Source organism: Protopterus annectens, chromosome 10.part0, assembly GCF_019279795.1.
Source record: "Protopterus annectens isolate FY-2018-M chromosome 10.part0, PAN1.0, whole genome shotgun sequence".
Classification (NCBI taxonomy): domain Eukaryota; kingdom Metazoa; phylum Chordata; order Ceratodontiformes; family Protopteridae; genus Protopterus; species Protopterus annectens.
The window spans coordinates 347,185,604-347,207,980 of record NC_056744.1 but is presented as its reverse complement, the minus strand read 5'-3'; positions in this window follow the sequence as shown (position 1 = coordinate 347,207,980).

Genomic DNA, 22,377 nt, shown 5'->3' with positions numbered 1-22,377 from the left:
AAACTCTCCTAAAAGAGATGGAAATAAAGGATCCCAGGAATGAGTTGTGTTGATTCAAGGGTCACAATAAACTCTCCTAAAAGAGATGGAAGCAAAGGAACCCAGGAAAGCGTTGTGTTGGTTCAAGGGTCACAATAAACTCTCCAAAAAGAGATGGAAATGAAGGAACCCAGGAAAGATTTGTGTTGATTCAAGAGGCGCAATAAACTCTCCTAAAAAAGATGGAAATAAAGGGACCCAGGAAAGAGTTGTGTTGATTCAAGGGTCACAATAAACTCTGCTAAAAGTGATGGAAATGAAGGAACCCAGGAAAGACTTGTGTTGATTCAACGGTCACAATAAACTCTCTTAAAAGATATGGAAATGAAGGAACCCAGGAAAGACTTGTGTTGATTCAAGGATTGCAATAAACTCTCCTAAAAGAGATGGAAATGAAGGAACCCAGGAAAGACTTGTGTTGATTCAATGGTCACAATCAACTCTCCTAAAAGAGATGGAAATGAAGGAACCCAGGAAAGAGTTGTGTTGATTCAAGGCTCACAATAAACTCTCCTAAAAGAGATGTTAATGAAGGAACCCACGAAAGAGTTGTGTTGGTTCAAGGGTTGCAATAAACTCTCCTAAAAGAGATGGAAAAGAAGGAACCCAAGAAAGAGTTGTGTTGATTCAAGGGTCGCAATAAACTCTCCTAAATAAGATGGAAATGAAGTGACCCAGGAAAGAGTTGTGTTGATTCAAGGGTCACAATAAACTCTCCTAAAAGAGATGGAAATGAAGGAACCCAGGAAAGAGTTGTGTTGGTTCAAGGGTCGCAATAAACTCTCCTAAAATAGATGGAAATGAAGGAACCCAGAAAAGAGTTGTGTTGATTCAAGGGTCGCAGTAAACTCTCCTAAAAGAGATGGAAATGAAGGAACCCAGGAAAGAGTTGTGTAGATTCAAGGGTCACAATAAACTCTCCTAAAAGAGATGGAAATAAAGGAACCCAGGAAAGAGTTGTTTTGGTTCAAGGGTTGCAATAAACTCTCCTAAAAGAGATGGAAATGAAGGAACCCAGGAAAGAGTTGTGTTGATTCAAGGGTCGCAATAAATTCCCCTAAAATAGATGGTAATGAAGGAACCCAGAAAAGAGTTGTGTTGATTCAAGGGTCGCAGTAAACTCTCCTAAAAGAGATGGAAATGAAGGAACCCAGGAAAGAGTTGTGTTGATTCAAGGGTCACAATAAACTCTCCTAAAAGAGATGGAAATGAAGGAACCCAGGAAAGAGTTGTGTTGATTCAAGGGTCACAATAAACTCTCTTAAAAGATATGGAAATGAAGGACCCCAGGAAAGAGTTGTCTTGATTAAAGGGTCACAATAAACTCTCCTAAAAGAGATGGAAATGAAGGAACCCAGGAGAGAGTTGTGTTGGTTCAAGGGTCACAATAAACTCTCCTAAAAGAAATGGAAATGAGGGAACCCAGGAAAGAGTTATGTTGATTCAAATGTTGCAATAAACTCTCCTAAAAGAGATGGAAATGAAGGAACCCAGGAAAGAGTTGTGTTGATTCAAGGGTCACAATAAACTCTGCTAAAAGTGATGGAAATGAAGGAACCCAGGAAAGATTTGTGTTGGTTCAAGGGTCGCAATAAACTCTCTTAAAAGAGATGGAAATGAAGGAACCCAGGAAAGAGTTTTGTTGGTTTAAGGGTCGCAATAAACTCTCCTAAAAGTGATGGAAATGAAGGAACCCAAATCAAGAAAGGTTGTTTCGAAAGGTCCATTATGACTTGTGCATGAAACTCTGCCAGAGGCCTCAATCCAGTCTTCTGGAATATTCTACAGTGTTTTACCTGATGACCTAATCTGCTGAAGAGAAGCATAAGCACAAAGATGCTCTTTCAGTTAAACGAGGTGCAGATTCTATAGGAAAAGGAAGGCGAGATTGCAGATATTAAAAATGCATCTGGCTACAACTGCAAACCAGCTCAAATAACAATGTACTAAACTAATTTTGTACATTCTAGAAGTGACAATAAATAGCCTGTCTGTAGATATTTGAACCCACTGCAGGTGAGTTAGATAACCACTCAAAAGCTCAAGATAAATGGCATTGTAATCCATGTGGGACAATATCAGAGCATGAATCTCTGTCCCCACATCTGATGTTATGTAGTGTTTTATCTTGGCTATATACTTCAGACAATAGAAAGGAATCCTGACAACAGGTGACACTTGGTCCTTCAGTATCAAGTTGCCATCAACAATAAAGATTAGATCATGAATTCTTCTTCTTCTTTTTTGGCTGTTCCTGTTAGGGGTCTCCACAGCGGATCATCTGTTTCCATTTCTTCCTGTCCTGTGCATCTTGCTCTCACACCAACCACCTGCATGTCCTCTCTCACCACATCCATAAACCTTATCTTAGGCCTTCCTCTTTACCTCTTACCTGGCAGCTTCATCCTTAGCATCCTTTTCCCAATATACTCAGCATCTCTCCTCAGCACATGTCCAAACCAACGTAATCTTGCCTCTCTTGCTTTGTCTCCAAACTGTCCAACCTGAGCTGACCCTCTAATATACTGATTCCTAATCCTGTCCATCCTAGTCACACCCTGTGCAAATCTTAACATCTTTAACTCTGCCACATCCAGCTCTGACTCCTGCCTTTTTGTCATTGCCAACGTCTCCAACCCATATAACATAGCTGGTCTCACTACCTTCTTGTAGACCTTCCCTTTCACTCTTACTGGTACCCGTCTGTCACAAATCACTCCAGATACTCTTCTCCACCCATTCCACCCTGCCTGTACTCTCTTCTTCACCTCTCTTCCACACTCACCATTACTCTGAACTGTTGATCCCAAGTACTTAAACTCATCCACCTTTACCAACTCTACTCCCTGCAACCTCACCATTCCTCTATCCTCCCTCTCATTCACACACATATATTCTGTCTTAACCCTGCTGACCTTCATTCCTCTCCTCTCTAGAGCATATCTCCACCTTTCCTGGGTCTCCTCAACCTAGTCCCTACTCTCACTACAGAGCACAATGTCATCTGCAAACATCATAGTCCACGGGGCCTCCTGTCTGATCTCATCTGTCAACCTATCCATCACCACTGCAAATAAGAAAGGGCTCAGAGCTGATCCTTGATGTAATCCCACCTCCACCTTAAACATATCTGTCACTCCCACCGCAGTCCTCACCACTGTCACACTACACTCATACATATCCTGTACCACTCTTACATACTTCTCTGCCACTCCCGACTTCCTCATACAATACCACAACTCATCTGTAGGCACCCTGTCATATGCTTTCTCTAAGTCCACAAAGACACAATGCAACCCATTCTGACCTTCTCTGTATTTCTCCAACAACACTCTCAGAGCAAACATTGCATCTGTAGTGCTCTTTCCTGGCATGAAACCATACTGCTGATCACTAATCATCACCTCCCTTCTTAACATAGCTTCCACTACTCTTTCCCATAACTTCAAGCTGTGACTGATCAACTTTATCCCTCTGTAGTTACTGCAGCTCTGTACATCACCCTTATTCTTAAAGATATGTACCAAAACACTTTTTCTCCACTCCTCAGGCATCCTCTGACTTTCCAAAATGTCATTAAACAATCTGGTTAAAAATTCCACTGCCATTTCTCCTAATCACCTCCATGCTTCCACTGATATGTCATCTGGGCCAACAGCCTTTCCATTCTTCATCCTCTTCATAGATGTCCTTACTTCCTCCTTGCTAATCTGTTTCACTTCCTGATTCACTATCCCCACATCATCCAACCTTCTCTCTCTCATTCTCTTCATTCATCAGCCCATCAAAGTACTCTTTCTATCTACTCAACACACTCTCCTCACTTGTGAGTACATTTCCCTCACTATCCTTTATCACCCTTACCTGATGCACATCTTTCCCAGCTCTGTCCCTCTGTCTAGCCAATTGGTACAAGTCAGTTTCTTCTTCTTTAGTGTCCAGTCTCTCATACAACTCTCCATATGCCTTATCCTTAGCCTTTGCCACCTCTCTCTTTGCCATGAGCCTCATCTCCTTATACTTATGTCTACTTTCTTCATCTCTTTGACAATCCCACTTCTTCTACGCCAGCCTCTTCCTCTGTATACTCTCCTGTACTTCCTCATTCCACCACCAGGTCTCCTTGTCCTCCTTCCTCTGTCCAGATGTCACACTAAGCACCTTTCTACCAGTCTCCCCTTACTAGCTCTGCTGTAGTTACCCAGCTATTCGGTAACTCTTCACTGCCCCCCAGTGCCTGTCGTAACTCTTCCCTGAACTCCACCTCACAATCACCCTTTTTTAACTTTCACCATTTAATCCTTGCCACTGCTTTCACACTCCTCCTCCTCTTCTTGATCACCAACGTCATCCTACAGACCACCATTCTATGCTGCTTAACTACACTTTCCTCTGTCACCACTTTACAGTCTCCAATCTCCTTCAGACTGACCCTCCTACATAGGATATAATCCACCTGTGTGCATCTTCCTCCACTCTTGTATGTCACCCTATGCTCCTCCCTCTTCTTAAAATACGTATTCACCACAGCCATGTCCATCCTTTTTGCAAAATCCACAATCATCTGACCTTCTGCATTCCTCTCCTTAACAGCATACCTGCCCATCACCTCCTCATCCCCTCTGTTCACTTCACCAACACGCCCATTGAAGTCTGCTCCAATCACTAGTCTCTCACCCTTGGGTACACTCACCACCACTTCATCCAACTCACTCCAAAATTTTTCTTTCTCATCCATCACACACCCAAGTTGTGGAGCATATGCACTAACAACATTCATCATTACACCATCAATTTCCAGCTTCATACACATCACTCTATCAGACACTCTTTTCACCTCCAAAACACTCTTGGCATACTGTTCCTTTAGGATAACCCCTACCCCATTTCTCCTGCCATCCACACCATGATAGAACAATTTGAACCCACCTCCTATACACCTGGCCTTACTTCCCTTCCATCTGGTCTCTTGCACACACAATATATCAACCTTCCTTCTCTCCATCATATCAGCTAGCTCTCTCCCTATACCAGTCATACTGCCAACATTCAAAGTTCCTACCCTCACTACTACACTCCTAACCTTCCTCCTCTCTTCCTGCCTTTGGGCAGGCCTTCCCCCTCCTCTTCTCCTTCGGCCAACAGTAGCCCAATTTCCGCCAGCACCCTGTTGGCTAACAGTACTGGTGGTGGTCATTGTTAACCCGGGCCTCAATCGACCCGCTGTGGAAATATGAAATGTTGTCCGCATAAGTCATTTGGCAGAGGTTTTATACCAGATGCCCTTCCTGACGCAACCCTCCCCATTTATCCGGACTTGGGACCGGCACAAAGAAATGCACTGGCTTGTGCATCCCCAGTGGCTGGGTTAGATTAGATCATGAATACAAGAAACAAATCCAACTTATTCCCTGGAATCTGTGTTTATATTCTGATCCTGGTGAGAGTAGGACCAGAGTGCATTGATTCCTGACTCTTTCTGGTTGGAGAGTGAGTATATGTGCTTAACGTACCTGATTGGTCTGGTTGTTATTTGAAGCGTCTACCAGAAAAAAAGCTACATGCCTGAAGACCCTTGCGTCATCTGGGACAAGACTGTGGCTCACCAAACAGGCAGTGTGGCCTGCTTCTCATCTTGGGATTGGTGCTAACATTTTGCTTCTGGTGAGAGAAGAAGCAAAGGGGTATTGTATCCCAACAGAGTGAAGCTGTGGTGAGACCAGCATTAGTAGTAGCCAGGCAGTAGCTATTCACATGACTCCCCTCTTTTCATCATTCTTGACAAGCTAATTCTTTATTTTTCAGTAAGTACTGCTTGATTTCTTTCTAACTTTAGAATATCTGCCTAAATACTTCATCCTTAAATTTTCAGGGTCTACATACTATATTCCCCTCAGGTGTTTGGCAGTGCTCTGTACAGACTCAGACACTTTGAGTGACATTTGTCCTGTAAAAGGCTATAGTACTTATGTCTAAAGGTCAGTCCTCTGTGCTTTCACCTGTCAACCTGGTGAACTTGGGCATCATGAGGCAATGTAGCAACTGCCTCGTGTACACAGACAACCCTTTCCTCTTACCTCCCAACACTATGACTTGTGAGAGATGCACATATATAACCAAATTGGAAGCCAAGACTGGATTAGCCAGTCAAGAGGAGAAGGTTAACACCTGCAGCACACCATATTCAACACATAGCCTTCTAGAACTTACACCACCACAAGTTCACATAGTAACACAAACACACACACCTACTTTTGTGGAGGCTCTCAATAAAAATCTGCCCAAACAACAGAGACCTCCGAGGCAGAAATGCAAACAACCACCACATCCCAGCACAAATCATGAGACACATAGCTCACATAAACAGTGTGCCACTCAACCAAAGCCCATAAGGCAGAACAACTTACCCACTACACTAGTCATAGGTGACTCAATAGTAAGACACACTACTGTCCCACTCACTAAGAAGAAAGTTACGGTCAGCTGCCTGTCAGGTGCCTGGATCCTCCACATAATGCACGCACTTACGTCACTCCACAACAGGTACAAATATGACTCTGTCATTGTCCATGTTGGTGTGAATTACCTAGATGTACTTCCCTGGACTATATGAAAAGAGACATAGAGGAGCTCTCAGATCTTGTAGCCCAGGCAGGTATGACCCTAGCTCTGAGTAGCATCCTACCATCACCCAGAATGATACCACACTACAAGCAGAAAATTATTGACTTCAGCAATTGGCTAAGTTTCTGGTGTCATTCTAAGGGGATCCTGGGATGACATGATTGACTGACCTTGATGCTTCACCAGAGATGGCCTGCACCTGTCACCCCAGGGATTCTGGATACTGGCCAAAGCTCTTGCCATCCCTATAGTACCTTTTTTAGGCAATGTTCTGAAGACAAAATTACCACCATAACAGCTACAAGCAAACAAAATCTGAGGGTTATGCTACTCAATGCTAGAAGCCTAAATATCAAAATGTACTCACTCGAATCACTCCTTAAAATGGAGAACATCGACATCTGTGCGGTGACCGAGACCTGGTTCAAGGCTCCGGAGAGCACCCCAGCACTACCAGGCTATAATTCATACCACACCTTTCAGCCCCTGAACCTGGACTGAAGCACTAAAGGAAGTGGTGTTTCCATATTCATAAAGGATATGCACACCACCAGACTAGTAGCCCAACAAAATCACCAGAGATACTTCAGGTACAACTAACACTGGGTAAAACTGCAATCCAGGTTGTAGCCTGCTATAGATCCCCCATCATGTCACAAGACTCCCACTCCACATTCCTAAACACACTAGAAAATATTAGGGTACAACCCAATACCCTTATACTGGGAGACTTTAACTACCCCTCCATTAACTGGGAAAATTGCTCATGTACCAACACACTTGCTCAATGTTTTCTGGAATTCATTAATTCCAACGCCCTAGACCAACTCATTCTTACCCCCACCAGGGGTAGAAACATCCTTGACCTGGTCATTACTAACATGGGCGACCATTGCTCTACACCAGTAATCAACTTCTCCCTGGTCAGATCTGACCACAAGCTAATCACCATGGATACCCCCATCCCACCCTCACCCCCCCCCAAAGGAAACCACCGTAAAAAACTTCTCCAAAGCCAATTTTGGGCTTCTAAAAACAGAGGTGGGAACTTCATGACACCCATGCAAATGGAAAATAGGTGCATGACTGCTGAATCATACATCAATGCACTGTATGAGCACATACACAAGTGCATGGAATGGGCCATGCCAAACAGAACCAAGACGCTCTCCTCTGAAAAAAGGAAGCCAATCTGGTGGTCCCCACCATAAACAAACTCTACAACAGAAGGAAAAAGCTGTTGCAGAAAAGGGTGATGTCCCAAGACTGGAAAAACTCCCTTGTTAGCCTCAGCAAAAAACTGAGATCCCTCATCAAATCCTCTAAAGCTAGCTATGAAAACAAAATTGCTGAAGATTCTAAAGACAGCCACAAGGCATTCTATAGTTATGTCAAGAATCTACATGGCAAGACTCAGATCTGCTCTGAGTTACAGCACAATGGCAATACATATACAAAACCAACTGATATTGCCAACATACTGGCCGACAGGTTCAGTGCGAACTTTACCCCCCTTTCACCCCCTAAAAGGGCTATCACAATACCTGAGGAGTGCCATGTTCCTATTATCACAGCTACACAGGTAAAAAAATCAACTGTCCAAAGCCAAGAATACAGCCTCCATGGGACCTGATAATATCCCTGGCTGTATTCTACATGAATTACAAAGTCAACTGGCACCACACCTGAGTACCCTGTTCAATCACAGCCTCATTTCAGGCTTTGTTCCTACCGAATGATGCACTGCTATGGTCATCCCACTCTACAAAGGGGGAGCGACTGCAGACCCTGGGAACTACCCCCCCCCCAATAGTCTGAGGGGTCTGATATATAAGGTTATGGAGCGCATCATCATGGGCCTTATAAATAAGGACATAGGGAATCTCCAAATTCTGGAAAGGTAGATCATGCCTGCTCAACCTGATAGACTTCTTCGAGTCTGTCACCAGAGCTGTGGATGAGGGCAAGGCAGTTCACACAGCCTACCTAGATCTTGTCAAGGCCTTCAACACCATCCCTCACTCAGGAATCATAGATAGACTCAATAAACTAGGCATAGACCCCTATGTCATAAGATGAGTTGCCAACTGGCTCACTGATAGAACCCACACTGTGAAAGTAGTAGACTTCAAATCTGACTACTGACCAGTTACAAGGGGTGTCCCACAGGGATCGGTTCTAGGACCTCTCCTGTTTGACATCTACTTCTCTAAAGTTCAAGCCAACACAAAGCGACTCTGGCTGGCCATGTTTACAGATGATTGCAAACTGGGAGCCGTTATTGATTCTCCAACTAATGTAGACATTCTATGAAAAGGTCTCCCTGACACCAATGACTTGTGGCACTACCATGGCCTTAAGCTCAATGCCAAAAAGTGCATTGTTATTCCCTTTAGTAAAAGTTTGGTGCCCATGAACTACCACATAGGTGGTAGTCCACTAAACACCAAAGGTGTGATAAGAGACCTGGGGACACAGGTTGACAGCAACCTCTCCTTTGATAACCACATTGTCATTGTAGTCAGAAAGTCCTTCTGTGTGGCACATCTCATTACAAAAGGTTTCTCATCCAGGAAGAAATAGGTCATAATCCCTCTCTAGACATATTATAGAATATAATGTCCCATTTGGTATGTACCTCACTGGACACCTACAACAACTGGAAAGGCCACAAAAATACCTCACTAAGAAGATCTTAGGCCCTATATGGACAGACTCAAAAAACTCCAGGTATACTCTGTCTCTTATCGCCTACTTACAGGCGATGTCTGCTTGACCTACAAAGCCATGTCTGACCCAGAGCTGCTAGATATGCTACACCTAAAGAAATCCCAAACCCTCCATCCCACACGCTCCAGGGACCTAAACCTCATTACCACAATAAACAGGACATGCTGGAGGGACAGGTTCCTAACCCAGGGACTTCACATACTCTGGAACAAACTTCTCATTCACATTAAGCAGAGCACTTTAAGAGAAATCTTGACGACTGGATGGGCAATAGGAAGTTCACCCAGGGGATCACTTCAGTGGTCTTACTTGACAGGGACACTGGGAACTAACTTTGGGCGGCATGATGCCGGGGAATCTTCTTGGGCTAGGCTTATATAGGCTCCAGGGCCATTAGCCTACTATACACCTATGAACCTATAGTAGCATTCATCAGAATGCCTTTGGTCTTACCTGGGTTTAGTTTTAAATGATTGTAGACAGCCATTCAAAGACTGAATCCGAGCAGTTCTCCAGGATTGAGAAACTCTACTACACTCTCCACACAAAAGTAGGAGTAAAACTGAAGATCAACAGCATAAGACTGATAAAAAACATTCCTCCCATCATGACCTTCCTAAATGGTAGTAAGAACATGCTGAAAAATAAGTGATCCACAACCAAACCCAGGGAACATCTCAGTCTGTCAGGCAGCAGCCTGAAAGTTTGAGACCCATTACCACGTGCTAGGTATGCATATCCTGAGAGGAAAGAAGTGAATGATTCAAAGAAACTGTCTTGTAACCCACAGTACTTGAAGGCTTTGATACCTTGTAACCTACAGTACCTGAAGGCTTTGATACCTTGTAACCTACAGTACCTGAAGGCTTTGATACCTTGTAACCCACAGTACCCAAAGGCTTTGATACCTTGTAACCTACAGTACCTGAAGGCTTTGATACCTTGTAACCCACAGTACCCAAAGGCTTTGATACCTTGTAACCTACAGTACCTGAAGGCTTTGATACCTTGTAACCCACAGTATCTGAAGTCTTTGATTAGTATTTCATGGTCTACTGGGTCAAAGACTGCAGAGAGAGAGAGAGATCAAGTAGGACTAACATGGAAGTACATTGATTGTACCATCAGGAAGTCACTAACTACTGTAGTGAGGGTAGTTGCCATGGTATGCTTTAATTTAAATGTAGAATAGCAAGGATCAAGCAGTAAGGGAGATATCAAATGTGAATACAGCCATACGTACACCACTTTCTTAATAATCTTCCATAAACAGGAGCTTTGAAACTGGAAAATAATTCTCCACAACGTTCATATCCACAGTTGACTTCTTGAGGACTGGAGTTATCAATGCCTCTTTTAAAGCAGATGGAATAAACTCCATTCCTTGTAGAGGCGGGAGCATGCTAATAATTCAAGTCAGGGTAGCTGAGTGCTCTAAGGCACTGCATTAAAGGTCATGCTCTTCCCCTGGAGGCATTAGCATGAATCCCACTTCTGACAACAAATTTGGATTGGAGTTGGCATAATGGTTAAGGTGTTTACCTCATAGACAACAGGTATAGGGTTTAATTCTCACCAAGGGAGATAGACTAGGCTTAAAATGACCCACAAGAGCAGATAGCCTAGTATTTACCTTACCTATTGAACCAAAGAATTACTGCCTCTAGAAAACTGGGTCAAGATCTTAACAGCTTTGCAGGGAAGGATCCAAGCTACAGGAGGATGGTTGCATCACTGAATCCCACTCATAAACATGGCATAAGACATACATTTAAACCAGCCTCATATCAATCTTAATCACCTAACTTTGACAAGTTCCAACTTCCAAATAGCCATATGCTTGGGGGTGGATCACCTTACTGAAGAAATCCTGTTTGCAAAAAGCTGAATAGTATCCTAAAACTTAGCATCGGGAAAATCTCTAGACAGTCAGACAGGCCAGGCTCATACAGGCTGCTAACACAAAATAGTGCAGCTGGACAATTAGATACAGCTGAGATCTCACTGGACACAAACATAGCCATCCTTTGGGTGATCTCCATCTGGTAAAGAGCAAAATGCTCATACAGAACACATTTATCTTCAAGAAGTACCCATCCCCACTTTTAGTCTATCCTGTGCTGTAATTTATGCAGCATCCTCAATTCATGGTCAGATTATGGTTCTTGTGGTACTGTAGATATAGAATATACATTCACTGGATGGCTTGATCAAAAACAATGTTGACTACATTATTATATGGATTCCCACCAGCATTGGGATTGTTAGCAATGAACCTTTGTAGGAGATCATCCAAGTGTGGCCAAGCAATGTCTGATTCTATAACTCATAAAAGTCCCTAACTCTCACCTGCTCCACATCAAGAAACCATACCAGATGAAGGGCACACCTAAAGTGAAACAGGTAATGATCCATCTAGGAGACAGCGTCCACCAACAAAGCCCTAGTTTCTGCACCAGACTGGAAGATTAAGTCTAATGAATGTCCAAAGTTATGAGTAGCAGTGGAGACTATCTGAGTTTAGCTAAAACATTCTAATACCACTAAAAGTTCCACTACTAGCTCACAAGTGTCATCACTGACCCAGGCATTAAATTCCCACAAGATAAACCAGCTAGGAGACTAGGTCAGTCTGGAGGTCTGAGAACTCCTGCAGCTAGGCATATAGGTCATGTGATGAACAGCAGATAGGAATATCCCTATGCAAAGATGATTACCTATGCAAGAATTCTTAACTTCATGATATTTCATGTTATTTAGTCCCGTGACCTCTGATTGCAGAGCTTCTAGATCAACATCTGTGTTTTTCAGTTTCAGTTGGATTATGTTCCACTGAGTTTTCTGCAGTTTGGTTGCAGTACTGGTATCGAGAAACAGATGACCCAGAATCAGTGTTTTAGTTTACTGTTTTTTGAGTTGCTAAACTATGGATTTACAGGAACAGTTATCGAAGTATATCCAAATGGCTTGATGATTTTTTTAATCATTCTGCTTGTCTGATAAAGTTTGCTAATCTGTATGCTGACTTCTTGCAGCATGTTACAGTTTGTAACAAATTTGGCTTTTGTTATATGTATTATTTGGACATTCTTGGTTTAAGGCTCTGCAACCTGAAACACAGAGGGTGCTGCCCCATACAAGAAGGTATATACCTCAGATACTGCTCTCTGCATTAGCTCCAGCATTAGTTGTGATTAGTAAAGGATTTGACTCATTATTCCATTGTCATGTTTGGAGCTTACAGGATTTCTCCAGTCTGGATTTTATTCGGGACGTTTGTCGGTCTGCTCCTGCTTATCGTTATTTTACAGATTATTTTATCATAATTAATATTTTATTCAGAGACATTGCTTTTAACTAATTGTACATAATTTGCATTTTTATGGTAATTTTGCTACTTTATTTGCTTCACTTTGAAATGTATTAAGTGCTTTTAGGAACTAATTACTCTGATGAATTTGAAGTTGACGTGCAAGAAGGAATCTGTAATTTAGTGCAGCACCTTTATCATATTCAAAGGATCTCCCGCCTCTATCCTTATCATCTCTAGGCTCAGTGAATAACAAATGGATACTAACTACTCCCATTTTCCTGCGTAAGACTGTATCTAATGTAACAGCCCAGTGGGAAGCAAGACATAAGGCAAGGCCCTGAACAATCGCACAGCCAAGCCTCCCTGATGAGTCCCAATGCCAAGCATACAACACAAATCTGATGCCATATCAGGTTTGTTTCTGATTAATCACCACAGAAAACATTCCAGGGGATAGGTCCTGTCTTTTGTTTGGAGGTAACAGAGCAGGGAGAACCCTGTCTCTATTGCATTTCACCCTAGGGCAGCATAGTGTCACCCTATGCTCCGCACAGCCTCCCAAATCCAGGCACACAAGAAAGAGTGCCTTCTAACTTTAGTTTTATCACTCTGCAGGTGCCTACATAGAAGAGAGACAAAGGATTTTAAAGCCAAAGGGTCAAAAGGTCGAAGAGCCAAAAGTAGGTCCCCAGAATAGGACACCCCCAGGACAAAACAGATAAGTGACATCTATGAGTCGAATGACCTGCAATGAAGAACAGCAACTAATCAAATAGACAGGATCAGCGTATAATACAATGCAATAACCAAAAGCAAACTGCTGTCAGGGAAAGATAGCATATCCCAAAGGTATGTTAAATAACAAACTAGGCTGAATTCTGAAGTCAGCAATAAAGGGGCAAATAAAATTAAGACATGCCCTGAAAATGCTAAGTATCTACTGCAACCAGTTAAGATAAGGGTTAGGCAGAAAAAAAAACCTCAAAAGAGTACAGCAGTAAAACTTGTAATAGGTATTAGATTATAATATTGTTCAAAGCAGATGTAAGTTATTTGGAAAGGAAAACTTGTATAGATGCTTTAAGCCACTCATGCTCAGTCCAAGGCTTTCTGGGTTATAACCAATTCCATAGATGTTAAGTCTGTAAGTAGAAGGGGCCAATATTCTTCCAAAACAAAATGTAACCATTTGTGGAGAAACAAAAGTAGCAGAAGAAAATTAATTTTCTTCAGGTGTTATCAATTAGCCTGGAGGAACACAGAAGAAGTATAGGAAGTGACTTCAAACTGTCCAGCTATTGAGTGGCTTCCTTAAGATTATAGAAAGGAGGTCAAATAATATCTGTATTTCTCAATCCACCCAGTGATACCACAAAGTGGCAATCAGGCATCCTCCAGTTCAGAAAAAATGGACTAATGTCAGGCAAAGAATGGGTAGAGCCATACAGAATTCAGAGTAATAGGACACCATGACTCATTGATGCAACCCAAGGCTGCAGCCACAGGATGAGTCCATCAGCAAAGGGTAAGATTTTGGTAACTTTAGTTTTATGACTGCAGGTGCCCTCTCACACTTAGCATGATGGGAAGATAGCTATTTGATTAGCCAGTCAGCAGAGACTGTCCAGTATAATCACCTCTGACTACATGAAAAGTAACCAAGAAATGAGAAAGTGGAGTGAATGAAGAACCGCAGTGGTGGTGGACACAAGGAATGTTTTATCAGAAGGAAGGATGTTATAATGATGCCACTAAAAACCTTATAGGTAGCTTACTTTATATGGCATAGATAGTTCCAGCTATGGAAACCAGATCACTGCAGAATCAGAGGAAAGAAGCAGCCTAGAAACAAAGTTAAATACATGATGCAGAACTCATACTGAATCTTAATATATGAAATTTCATAAGAGGGAAGGGCCTATCAATGATTTGCAGAAGCACACTAGTATGCAGTGCATACAAAACAGAACTATATTTCAGAAATAAACATGTTTAAAGCTCATGTTAAGAAGGGGTAGCATTGATTCCAGAAACACTAGAAATTGTTTTTCACAGTAAGGCTGGTGCATAGTTTAGCATTATCATTGAACATATTTATTTATTTATTTATTTGCTTTTGTTAACCAGGAAAGTCCACTGGGCTGAAATGAGCCCATTTTCAGTGGTGGCCCGGGGAGAAAAGCCCCCCCCCCCAAAAAAAAAATGTACATAATTAAGAGATTATTCAGAGAGTTAATAACAGCATTTAACAATATACAAGAGTAATAACATCATTTAACAATATACAATAGAATAAGAGTCAGAAGTGACACAGTAACATAGGCAATGTATAGCAACATTTTGTGGAAGAGTCGGGTGCTTGGCAGGTATTCAATAGATCAGACAGATAATGAAAATCTGCACTTACACCATGTGAGGCAGGGTGAGGCACACTGTGCTGTGATTAGGGGTGAGTACTACCATGTGAGGCAGGGTGAGGCACACTGTGCTGTGATTAGGGGTGAGTACTACCATGTGAGGCAGGGTGAGGCATGCTGTGCTGTGATTAAGGGTGAGTACTACCATGTGAGGCAGGGTGAGGCACACTGTGCTGTGATTAGGGGTGAGTACTACAATGTGAGGCAGGGTGAGGCACACTGTGCTGTGATTAAGGGTGAGTACTACCATGTGAGGCAGGGTGAGGCACACTGTGCTGTGATTAAGGGTGAGTACTACCATGTGAGGCAGGGTGAGGCACACTGTGCTGTGATTAAGGGTGAGTACTACCATGTGAGGCAGGGTGAGGCACACTGTGCTGTGATTAGGGGTGAGTACTACCATGTGAGGCAGGGTGAGGCACACTGTGCTGTGATTAAGGGTGAGTACTACCATGTGAGGCAGGGTGAGGCACACTGTGCTGTGATTAAGGGTGAGTACTACCATGTGAGGCAGGGTGAGGCACACTGTGCTGTGATTAGGGGTGAGTACTACCATGTGAGGCAGGGTGAGGCACACTGTGCTGTGATTAGGGGTGAGTACTACCATGTGAGGCAGGGTGAGGCACACTGTGCTGTGATTAAGGGTGAATACTACCATGTGAGGCAGGGTGAGGCACACTGTGCTGTGATTAAGGGTGAGTACTACCATGTGAGGCAGGGTGAGGCACACTGTGCTGTGATTAGGGGTGAGTACTACCATGTGAGGCAGGGTGAGGCACACTGTGCTGTGATTAAGGGTGAGTACTACCATGTGAGACAGGGTGAGGCACACTGTGCTGTGATTAAGGGTGAGTACTACCATGTGAGGCAGGGTGAGGCACACTGTGCTGTGATTAAGGGTGAGTACTACCATGTGAGGCAGGGTGAGGCACACTGTGCTGTGATTAAGGGTGAGTACTACCATGTGAGGCAGGGTGAGGCACACTGTGCTGTGATTAAGGGTGAGTACTACCATGTGAGGCAGGGTGAGGCACACTGCGTTGTGATTAAGGGTGAGTACTACCATGTGAGGCAGGGTGAGGCACACTGTGCTGTGATTAAGGGTAAGTACTACCATGTGAGGCAGGGTGAGGCACACTGCGCTGTGATTAAGGGTGAGTACTACCATGTGAGGCAGGGTGAGGCACACTGCGCTGTGATTAGGGGTGAGTACTACCATGTGAGGCAGGGTGAGGCACACTGTGCTGTGATTAAGGGTGAGTACTACCATGTGAGGCAGGGTGAGGCACACTGCGCTGTGATTAAGGGTGAGTACTACCATGTGAGGCAGGGTGAGGCACACTGTGCTGTGATTAGGGGTGAGTACTACCATGTGAGGCAGGGTGAGGCACACTGTGCTGTGATTAGGGGTGAGTACTACCATGTGAGGCAGGGTGAGGCACACTGTGTTGTGATTAGGGGTGAGTACTACCATGTGAGGCAGGGTGAGTACTACCATGTGAGGCAGGGTGAGGCACACTGTGCTGTGATTAGGGGTGAGTACTACCATGTGAGGCAGGGTGAGGCACACTGTGCTGTGATTAAGGGTGAGTACTACCATGTGAGGCAGGGTGAGGCACACTGTGCTGTGATTAAGGGTGAGTACTACCATGTGAGGCAGGGTGAGGCACACTGTGCTGTGATTAGGGTGAGTACTACCATGTGAGGCAGGGTGAGGCACACTGTGCTGTGATTAAGGGTGAGTACTACAATGTGAGGCAGGGTGAGGCACACTGTGCTGTGATTAAGGGTGAGTACTACCATGTGAGGCAGGGTGAGGCACACTGTGCTGTGATTAAGGGTGAGTACTACCATGTGAGGCAGGGTGAGGCACACTTGTGCTGTGATTAAGGGTGAGTACTACCATGTGAGGCAGGGTGAGGCACACTGTGCTGTGATTAGGGGTGAGTACTACCATGTGAGGCAGGGTGAGGCACACTGTGCTGTGATTAGGGGTGAGTACTACCATGTGAGGCAGGGTGAGGCACACTGTGCTGTGATTAGGGGTGAGTACTACCATGTGAGGCAGGGTGAGGCACACTGTGCTGTGATTAGGGGTGAGTACTACCATGTGAGACAGGGTGAGGCACACTGTGCTGTGATTAGGGGTGAGTACTACCATGTGAGGCAGGGTGAGGCACGCTGTGCTGTGATTAAGGGTGAGTACTACCATGTGAGGCAGGGTGAGGCACACTGTGCTGTGATTAAGGGTGAGTACTACCATGTGAGGCAGGGTGAGGCACGCTGTGCTGTGATTAGGGGTGAGTGCACAATAGGGAGAGTGAAGAAGAGAGTGGATATCTGAGAGATGAGGCAGGTTAGTAATCAGGTGACTGAGGAATTGGGGATGGTGCAAGGACATAGCCAATGAGAGGAGAGATGTTGGTAGAGTGGTTTTCTGAATGACGGGGCATTATTTATAGTCCATAGAGAAGGTGGAAGGGCATTCCAGAGTTTAGCTACAGTTAAGAGTAAAGGTATTGGCCTACAGGGAGTTTAGGTCTCTTAACTTGGATAAGTGATTGATTTTCAGATCTTAGCGAATGGTTTGGTTGATAAAGAGTCAGAAGTCAAGCCAGGGCTGGACATTTGGAGGAATTATAGATGAATTTGTGTGCTGTGCTAGTTGTATGTAAGTTAGGTGTTGTGGGAGTTCTAGCCAGTTCAGGGATTGTAATGAGTGACAGTGGTGGGAGGAATATTTTGCTCTAGTAACAAATTTAGCAATTTTGTTATAACAGCTCTCCATTTTATTTTTAATGATGATTGTATGTTTGTCAGAATGGGGGCACCATAGAGGAGAGAAGGTAGGACAAAAGTTTTGTGAGTGTTTTTCTAGTAGAGTAGTTTAAAAAGTGTTTATGTCGGTAGAGGGTACCAAGTTTTTGGTGTGTTTTTTTGATGGTGTTGTGGATGTGCTGGTCAAAGGTTAAGTTGTCATCTAAGGTTATACCAAGTAACTTAGTATGGGAAACTAATTCTAAGGCAGTCTTTTTGGAGGAGAAAATGATGAAATCAGATTTATTAATGGTGGTTCTTTTTTGGGGCGTAAAGAGCAAGAGCTTTGTTTTATTTGGATTGAGGGCGAGGTGATTATTTGTCATCCAGGTTTTGGTAATAGAGAAAGCATTCTGGGTGATGGTCAGATGTCCAGTTTCAGAGATACCAGAGCAGATAATAGTAGAATCATATGCGTATTGAACTACAGATGCATGAGTGAGAGTGGAGTGAAAGTCGTTAATAAAAATACTGAACAGGAGGGGGCTTAAGATGGATCCTTGGGGAACTCTGGTAGAAGTAATGAGAAAAGGAAAGAAAGAGTGCAACCATTTGGTGGATTGTTGTCTGTTTGTGAGGTAACTTGTGAACCAGTTAAGGATGGGTGTGGACAAGCCAATGTGTGAGAGCTTAGAAAGGAGGAGAGGATGGGAGATGGTGTTAAAAGCTTTAGAGAGATCAAGAAAGAGTGCGGAGACAAGTTTACCATCATTGCGGCTGTGGTTAACAGTGTCTAGGAAGGATAGGAGAGCAGTTGTAGTACTATGGCCATGGCAGAAGCCATGCTGAGTTGTGGAAAGTAGTTGGTTTTGGGATAGGTAATCCATGAATTGAATTTGAATGCATTTTTCCATTATTTTAGAAGTAGGAGATAGAATGGTTATAGGGCGGAAATTTGAGATGTCTAAATTATTACCGCCTTTGTGTAAGGGTATGATATAAGCTTTCTTCCAAATGGATGGTACATAGGCTTCTTGGATAGATCTATGTATGAGAATGCTTATGGGGTAGCTGATGGATTTGGCAGACATTTGAAGGTATTATGGGGGTAAACTGTCTGGGGCAGTGCTACAAAGTTTGAGTTTTAGCAGGAGTTTAGAAATAGTGGAAGTGGGAATGTGAGAGAAGGAGAAAGACTGGTGGGAAGGCTTTTCTGGGGGTATGGTTTGTAGAAGTGGGGTTGCTGTTGTGAGTAGCTTTAGGAAAGGTGGAAGCCAGTTTGGATATAGAGTCTATGACGTAGGAGATGAAAAGGGTAGCTAGTTCAGCAGGGGGTTTGTCAGGGTTTGAACAAGGATTGCTTTTGGTGCCAGGGTTTAATAGAGTGGAGATTGAATTCCAGAACTGTTTTGGGTTATAGGTGTGTTTGTTTTGAAGATGGAAGTAGTACTGTTTTTTATCATTAATAACTAGACACTTTACTTGATTGCAGAGTTGTTTAAAAATCTGGAGATCTATGGGGTTTTTACTATTATGCCATTTTTCCCATGCTCGGTCTCTGGTATTCATACTTTTTTTGTGTCTCTAGAAAGCCAAATCGAGTGATTTACTTCAATTCTCTTATTCCAGAGGGGGGGCCATTCTATTGAGTTTACGGAGGAAAGTTAAATTGAAAACTTCAACTGCTTCATCTAGAGGCAGATACTTTAGAATGCTCCGATTGATTTAGCTTAATGTTTCATTGAAGCTTATGGGGTTGGCGTTAGTTAGCCATCTAGAGGGTCTGTACTGCTGTGAATGCTGCAATTGATTTAGCTTAATGTTTCATTGAAGCTTATGGGGTTGATGTTAGTTAGCCATCTAGAGGGTCTGTACTGCTGCGAATACTCCAATTGATTTTGCTTAATGTTTCATTGAAGCTTATGGGGTTGACATTAGTTAGCCATCTAGAGGGTCTGTACTGCTATGAATGCTGCAATTGATTTAGCTTAATGTTTCATTGAAGCTTATGGGTTTGACGTTAGTTAGCCATCTAGAGGGTCTCTATTGCTGCGAATGCTGCAATTGATTTAGCTTAATGTTTCATTGAAGCTTATGGGGTTGACATTAGTTAGCCATCTAGAGGGGCTGTACTGCTGCAAATGCTCCAATTGATTTTGCTTAATGTTTCATTGAAGCTTATGGGGTTGACGTTAGTTAGCCATCTAGAGGGTCTGTGCTGCTGAGAATGCTGCAATTGATTTAGCTTAATGTTTCATTGAAGCTTATGGGGTTGATGTTAGTTAGCCATCTAGAGGGTCTGTACTGCTGCAAATCCTGCAATTGATTTAGCTTAATGTTTCATTGAAGCTTATGGGGTTGACGTTAGTTAGCCATCTAGAGGGTCTGTACTGCTGTGAATGCTGCAATTGATTTAGCTTAATGTTTCATTGAAGCTTATGGGGTTGACATTAGTTAGCCATCTAGAGGGTCTGTACTGCTGCGAATGCTGCAATTGATTTAGCTTAATGTTTCATTGAAGCTTATGGGGTTGATGTTAGTTAGCCATCTAGAGGGTCTGTACTGCTGCGAATGCTGCAATTGATTTAGCTTAATGTTTCATTGAAGCTTATGGGGTTGACATTAGTTAGCCATCTAGAGGGTCTGTACTGCTGCGAATGCTGCAATTGATTTAGCTTAATGTTTCATTGAAGCTTATGGGGTTGATGTTATTTAGCCATCTAGAGGGTCTGTACTGCTGCGAATGCTGCAATTGATTTAGCTTAATGTTTCATTGAAGCTTATGGGGTTGACGTTAGTTAGCCATCTAGAGGGTCTGTACTGCTATGAATGCTGCAATTGATTTAGCTTAATGTTTCATTGACGCTTATGGGGTTGACTTTAGTTAGCCATCTACAGGGTCTGTACTGCTGCGAATGCTGCAATGTTTCATTGAAGCTTATGGGGTTGACGTTAATTAGTCATCTAGAGGGTCTGTACTGCTGCGAATGCTGCAATTGATTTAGCTTAATGTTTCATTGAAGCTTATGGGGTTGATGTTATTTAGCCATCTACAGGGTCTGTACTGCTGCAAATGCTGCAAATGCTGCAATTGATTTAGCTTAATGTTTCATTGAAGCTTATGGGGTTGACGTTAGTTAGCCATCTAGAGGGTCTGTACTGCTGCGAATGCTGCAATTGATTTAGCTTAATGTTTCATTGAAGCTTATGGGGTTGACATTAGTTAGCCATCTAGAGGGTCTGTACTGCTGTGAATGCTGCAATTGATTTAGCTTAATGTTTCATTCAAGCTTATGGGGTTGACGTTAGTTAGCCATCTAGAGGGTCTGTACTGCTGCGAATGCTGCAATTGATTTAGCTTAATGTTTCATTCAAGCTTATGGGGTTGACGTTAGTTAGCCATCTAGAGGGTCTGTACTGCTGCGAATGCTGCAATTGATTTAGCTTAATGTTTCATTGAAGCTTATGGGATTGACGTTAGTTAGCCATCTAGAGGGTCTGTACTGCTGCGAATGCTGCAATTGATTTAGCTTAATGTTTCATTCAAGCTTATGGGGTTGACGTTAGTTAGCCATCTAGAGGGTCTGTACTGCTGCGAATGCTGCAATTGATTCAGCTTAATGTTTCATTGAAGCTTATGGGGTTGACGTTAGTTAGCCATCTAGAGGGTCTGTACTGCTGCGAATGCTGCAATTGATTTAGCTTAATGTTTCATTGAAGCTTATGGGGTTGACGTTAGTTAGCCATCTAGAGGGTCTGTACTGCTGCGAATGCTGCAATTGATTTAGCTTAATGTTTCATTGAAGCTTATGGGATTGACGTTAGTTAGCCATCTAGAGGGTCTGTACTGCTGCGAATGCTGCAATTGATTTAGCTTAATGTTTCATTGAAGCTTATGGGGTTGACGTTAGTTAGCCATCTAGAGGGTCTGTACTGCTGCAAATGCTGCAATTGATTTAGCTTAATGTTTCATTCAAGCTTACGGGGTTGACATTAGTTAGCCATCTAGAGGGTCTATACTGCTGCGAATGCTGCAATTGATTTAGCTTAATGTTTCATTGAAGCTTATGGGGTTGACGTTAGTTAGCCATCTAGAGGGTCTGTACTGCTGTGAATGCTGCAATTGATTTAGCTTAATGTTTCATTAAAGCTTATGGGGTTGACGTTAGTTAGCCATCTAGAGGGTCTGTACTACTGCAAATGCTGTAATTGATTTAGCTTAATGTTTCATTGAAGCTGATGGGGTTGATGTTAGTTAGCCATCTAGAGGGTCTGTACTGCTGCGAATGCTGCAATTGATTTAGCTTAATGTTTCATTGAAGCTTATGGGGTTGACATTAGTTAGCCATCTAGAGGGTCTGTACTGCTGCTCATGTAGGTTAAGGAGATGGCACGTGTTATATAGGCGGGCAGATGGTCACTGATATTGCAGGGCAGAGTTCCTGCAGATGTAATTTTATTGGGATCGGACACTAAGACCCAGTCAAGTAAGGTGCC